A 7,123-nucleotide genomic window follows, 5' to 3' on the forward strand; every position below is an offset into this window, starting at 1 on the left:
TTTGCTTATCTCAAATGTTAGGATCTCCGTTTTGCTATTAGAGAGGCAGATCTTCTGTTTACTCCTGGATCCCAGTCTACAGCTGCCAGGCAGTATGTGCTCTTAAAACCCATCTCTTTAGGGAAGCCTATCACACTCGCTAACTGCATGAAATGTCAACTCTCTTCACTAACCCATCCTATGTTCTCTTTCCAACTGTTCTCTGGCAAAAACCAGATAGATACCAAGTTCCAGAATTCTCTGCAGTCACATTCACCTTGGACGTCATACAAGAATCAACATTTTTATTTATTAAATTATTTTATACTGCTCCCTTATAAAGAATGGGAGGACCCTTAAACAAGCTCTTATACCTCTTGTCTCACCCCCTCATCCTCATAGAATGTAAGCTATTTTGAGCAGTGTCCTCACTCCTATTGTTCCTTATAACTGTTTTAATCTGTAATGTAGTAATTTATTTGTATAGGTCCCCTATGATTTATAAAGCGCTAAAGAATATGATGATGCTATATAAATAAAGATTATTATTATTATTATATGTGGTCTTTCACCCAGACAGATGAGTTTTAGCATGACCTACTGCTGTTTCATCATGGCTTTGCTAAAAGTGGTGCACCTCAGGACTAATAGTTTTGCACAGTGCATACCTGATTTTGTCCACAACCTGATCATCCTCATAGGTGTCTTCTGACGGTCTACCGCCTTCTTACTCCAATAAAAATTCTGTGCTATTCACTGACAATGACACTTTACTAATGCACATAATGGCATATGCTTTTCTCTGACAACAACACTTTTCTGATTCACTTAATAGTGCACACTATCCTCTGACAACAACTTTTCCGATCCACCTACAGTGAAACATTTAATGTATCAGTCTGTTTTTATTGCAGCCAATTGGTAAGCTGAAAAAAGTTTTTTGCTCATTAATGTACCCTCTGCACCCCATCTTGACAGAAAAAACTGAAATGTAGATATTTTTGCCAATTTATTAAACAAGAAAAACTGAAATATCATATGGCCACAAGTATTCAGACCCTTTCCTCAGTTTTGAGTAGAAGCACCTTTTGAGCTATTACAGCCATGAGTCTTCTTGGGAATGACGGAGCAGGTTTTTCACACCTGGATTTGAGTATCGTCTGCCATTCTTCCTTACAGATCCTCTCCAGATCCCTTAGGTTGGATGGTGAACGTTGGTGGACATCCATTTTCAACTATCTCCAGTGATGCACAATTGGGTTTAGGTCAGGGCTCTGGCTGGGCTGGTCAAGAATAGCCACAAGTTGTTCTGAAGCCACTGCTGTGTTATTTTAGCTGTATGCTTAGGATCTTTGTAGCACATTTAATACGGGCTTTACGCCAGTTTTCTGTTGGACTTTGCACGCTCTTTCTAGCGTAAACTGGTTGCACAGGTATTTAAAAAGTGTCTGCACCACAAATGCGACATAAATTATGGGGCGTTCCGGTGCTCAGTCAGACCGTGCGCCAGATTTAACATGCAAAGTCTGTCGCAAGCCCTATGTTAGGGGGATTAATTTTATAAATGGCTGTGGGAAAGGAAACTTGACCACTGATTGGTTGTCATGGGCAACTAGAACAGTTCTGCTTTAAGACACTTCTGACAAATCTTCCCATAGAGACACTGGGCCACATCCATCATAGTTTGGTCTCTCTGAGGTGAATTTTAGAGACTTTTGGCGGCAAGTTTTTGCACCTTATGAATGATCCTGTCTTTTTACTTGAGATACATGTTCAGTTTTTCCTATCCTGACAGGTGCAAATTTTGGCTTCTTTTTGAGACTTTTTGTTGCAAATGTCTCAAATCCACATGGACACAAGCCACGTGGTTATATGCAGGAGTGGACACTACTGGTAATTTGGGATTTAACACGTTTAATTTTTAATGCATTTTGAAACTAATTACAACAGCTGAGGATAAGTGATTTGCCTTATTTCATTACTTTTAACATTTGAATTTACAAAACGCATAGTAAACGCAATGTTAACACATTCATTAATGCGGCGTTTATATAGCATTTTGTAAACACAAATGTAAACAGTAATGAAATAAGGCAAACCACCTCTCCTCAGCTGTTGTAATTAGTTTCAAAATGCATTAAAAATGCTATTAAAATCACTACATGTGACCTCACCCTTAGAAGTAACCAATTAAAAAAATGTAAGAATTTTGACAAAAGAGGTTACTATGCAAAATGTTAAACATTTAAAGCATGTGAAATAATTCCAATTTAGATGTGAGTTGGACTGCCGGGATGCTCAAGCACAGAGAGGGGCATGGGTGAGCCGGCAAACCAATATCTGGTCATGGAAACACCTGTGACGTATATATTAATATTATATTAATATAATTTTATTATATTTATTATTTTATATTTTTTTCACATGCCCCTCTGATGCAGTGACGTCATGACGCAAGCCATTGGAAGATACCATCCCATAGCTTGTATCTTAAGGCAGCAGCACTGCAGGGGGAAGTCCCTGCTGCGCTCCGCTACCCTCATAATCATGAGGGCATAAGCTAGCTGTACCATTGCCTTTAAAATGCCTGTTCTGGCCAAATAGGTCTCAGCACTAAGGTGAGGAACCCAGGATCGAGCCTCCATTTATTAGTGTGCTGACGAGGGCCCCTCCCCGGGTGCCAGACCCGGTTGCAGAGATTGTTACACCCCTGTTTATAAGTCATTTTATATCCATTGAAAGATGCAAAAGATTAAAATTTTCTGTGTCCATAATATTGTCCAGCAGTGTATAGTTTCTAGCAAATATACACAAAACCAAGTCATCTGCACATGTACAGATTTTAAACACATAAACATATTCCAGTAAAGGGATCCGGAAGGGAAAGGCCGAGTACTGGAGAGCAGGTGCTCGGGCCAGAGCTTTCCCTGTACTAATTCCTGTATCACTCTCTGATCTCACTCTCCCCTTCACTAGACTACACAGAAATATGTGCAGCATATGGGGGAGAGAAGGGGGGCTGCCAGTGGAAGAGTAGTAGGTGGACATAATGAAGTTTCATATAAATATTCACATAATACAAAATGTAGGCTACAAAACACAGCGTTGAATAGCATTGACTAACTTGAACAGCTACATTTTATTCCTGACTCCAGCATGCTGTAAATATATATAATCTTGAAAGAAACAAATAGAAAGAAACTTTACCAAATCATTCACACTGTATGATTAACCTAGTTTTAATTTTGTTTATATATTTGTTTATATATTTTGATATTTCATCTCCTTATGCTATTTTCCAAAGACAGTGTCTTTGTATAAAACTTTAAAACTTCATCAAACCCTAGCGTGTGATGTATATTATGTCATTCTTCGTTCTAAATATTCTTTTCTTTTGGTAATAAATCTGTTCTATTATTTAAGCTCCACTTTTGATGTGCAAAAAATTTTACTGGCAAGCAAATGAAACGCTAAGAACCATTTCAGAACTTCCATGATTAATAGACAATTTAAGTCTGAGCAGATATCTAGTCTTTTGTTTGGAAAGGAACTGGTCCTTAATTGAAATAAATGGACAGATGAATATAATAAGCTAATTTAGCTCTTTAAGCATTGTTCAAATACAACAAACAGCAAACAATTTAGTTTGCTTTTACAATATACTACACTTTCAGGGATATTCTACCGATTTCACAGATGTTTCATCCAACATCCATCTGCATGTGGAAGACTTTGTATATTCTCACTGATTCTGATATCTGTAGGGGTTTTAGAATGACAAAGGCATCAATAATATTATTACATGACTAATAACCTAAATAAGCTTATGGAGTGAGTGGAGTTTAAAACATGTTTACAAGTTGCAAAAAATGAAATTAAAAATGTGACCACTTTCTTAGTTCACAGGTTATACGCTTAATGACCTGACCTGTTGGGGCATTAGGACCAAGAATTGTTTTCTATTTACTTTCATATGAGTGCTTGTTGTTTTGCCGAAAAAGGTCATTTTTATTGATTAATAAATCACACTGTTGTAACTTGTTCTTTAGACAGACTCATTTCTTTTTGAACAATTATGTCCTGAGAGCTTTAACTTGTTTTATTTACTAAGACAATTTTCATTTATTGCAGGATACTTTTATGAATGAACTTGTGCCATTTTAGGATAAGTATTACTCTTGATAACTTTTACCTGCCCTTTTTTGAGATGCAGAATGCAGAAAATTTTAAGAGTTCTTTATATTGTTTTTAAACAACTGCAAATAGTTACTTGATTGGACATTACCCTGCAATACTTCTGTGTTGCTAATTATTGTCGCTGTCAGTTTCACAAATAGTCTATAAGATTCAACCTCTGACTACGATTAAAAGGCTTTCATATATTTCAGTTTAGGAGGCCATTGTCTGCCCTTTGACAGAAATGGCAACTTGTCAGCAGAGGACATCTTTTACTGTATCATCTAAAAAAAATAACTTGATCAGAGACAATGATGCTGCTGCCACAATTTTATCTTGAGTTGTGAACATTGCCTTAACACTTTAACCACATGCAGTCTACTGCAGACACATGACACGAGTGTCAGCCGCCACTGTGGAGGTGTATAGCCAACCTGGGACCCACAACTGCTTGGTTTATCTACCTCCAATGTGTCTACACTCCAATGGTGTTTTATTCCTTTCCCATGCTCCCTCTGAAGAGTCATTCAGGGACAGAAATGTGTGGGTGGCGGGGTGCATATTGGATCAGGATCTTTCTTTTGGACTGCCCTTGTAAAGGCACGAGCAATGTGTGGAACACTTAGGGACAAACCATGAATGTTATTCATCCCTCCTGTCTTGTCTCCACCAATTCCATGAATACACCCATGTGAAAAACTGCAAGAAGATGATTTTCTTTACCAAAATCTCTTTACCAGACAGACAGGCAACGAGAATAGGTGGCATTTTATTATTTCTGTTTGATGTTTGTGTTGCACTTGATTGATGACAGATCTTTAGAGATGAGCTGGTTGGTCAAAATTTGGGTTTGAAGGATTTGTCCGAATTTCAAGACAAAATTAGGTTCAGCTGTAAAATAGGGCAAATAAGGACTTGAGGGCTGAAAAATGGTGTGAATAACAGGACAGTTGCTATGGAATGTGCTTGAAATAACATAACAAAACAACACACTCTTCCACTCTGAGTGTTCAGATTGAATTAAATGAACTTGGAGCAGGTAGAGACAGATCCATGATTTAATGTGCACTATTTACTATGATAAGCACTTCTATAATACACATGTTCACTATGATGAGAACTTTATTTTATCAACATATTAATGCTATACAATTCGAAGAGCGCTTTTTTATCCACGCATTTATGTGCACTATTCACTGAGAAGAGCACTTTTATTATGCATGGATTAATTGGCGCTATTTACTATAGTGAATACTTTTATGATCCATGTATTAATGTATGCTATTCACTCTTTTCATTAAATATGTAATATGTCACTATGCATCATTAATATCCACATTTTAATGCAGTCTATTCATTGAGAAAAGCACTTTTATTATCCATATATGAATGCATGTTGTTCTCTATGATGTTTACAAATTTTGTCTATGGCAAATATAGTTTCCCATATCTGGTAACTTTAAAATATTTCTTTTATTAATCACCAATAATAACAACTTTTGTTGTATATGAAGCAATACTTTCGCAATATTAAAGTTAAAGACTCAGTTGTGGCAATTAGCTCCCAACTAGTTATCAATTGTTAGTGTTTATATATATGTTGAAAAACTATTTTCTTTCTTCTCCTACATGGAAATACTGATCACTTAGCAAAGGATATTTCCTCAGAGAATTAGTTTCTTATATTAAAATGGTTATGATTGCATCATTTACTCACTGTTTAGTTAACATGTGATTTGCAGGTATGTCTCCTGAGCCTTATTTTTTAAGTCTGATAATTATCATAGAAGAACATAGAAGTTATCACAATAACCCACATATTTATGCCAGCTATTCACTGTAATAAACACTTCTATGATACATATATTAATGAGCACTATTCACTATGATGAATACTTTTACAATTCATGCATTATTGTGTACTATTCACTATGATTAGCACTTCTATGATTTCTATATTCATGTGCACTATTTACTGATAGTAATTTTACAAACAGGGAATGATTTTTGATTTTTTTACAGCTGAATACTATACAGAGACAGAACCCTACAGATCTTGCTGGATGATATGGTGAAAGCTAATATTCTTTTCTGGTCTTTGCAGTATTTCCTGTGCTATTGCAGCTTATGAGCAGCCAATTGCAGTTCTTCATTGTGCCCTAATAAGGACAATTACTTCAGATTTCCACTAGTTCCTAATAACAGGATATATAGGTAAGTGCCCTGAAAAGGTTTATTGCCTGTTTTTTTTCAATCTGACTGACCCTAAGGCATGTAATGGCATCTGGAAATGTTTCATCGTTGGAAAAATACGCAAGTCCACCAGGTCCAACCTTTAAGTATTAAACAAATGTTTTTTCCCCCAAACCTATGTCATTTTTGCTCTCAGAACATGTACATACAGTCTCCTATGGCAGAGAGTATCATAGTCTAACTACTCTTAAAGTAAACAATCCCCACCTATGGCAATGGTAGAATCCCCTCGGCTGTAGACATAGAGGATGCCCCCTTGTAGTGGTCACAGGCCTAGGTATAAAAAGATATTTGGAGAGATTCTTGCATTGCCCTTTCATTGTACATCTTAATGAGGTCTCCCCATAGTCGTATTTTTTCTAAACTGAATAACCCTGAATTTTGTAATCTATTATTGTATTTTAATCCCCCCATTCCCTTAATAATCTTGGTTGCTATCTCTGCCCCTGTTGAAGCTCTACTATGTCCTTTTTATACACTGGTGCCCAAAACTATACACAATATTCCATGTGTGGTCTGACCAGTGATTTGTAAAAAGGCAGAACTACTGTATGTCCTTATCATGCAAATGTATTCCTCACTTTATACATCCCATAATTTCATTTGCCTTAGCAGCAGTAGCCTGGCTTTGGTCACTAAAATTAAGTTTACAATCCACCAATACCCCAAGTCTTTTTCTGTTGTAGTTTAACCAGGAAATTGACGGTTTAGAACA

This window comes from Engystomops pustulosus, chromosome 2 (genome assembly GCF_040894005.1).
Source record: "Engystomops pustulosus chromosome 2, aEngPut4.maternal, whole genome shotgun sequence".
Classification (NCBI taxonomy): domain Eukaryota; kingdom Metazoa; phylum Chordata; class Amphibia; order Anura; family Leptodactylidae; genus Engystomops; species Engystomops pustulosus.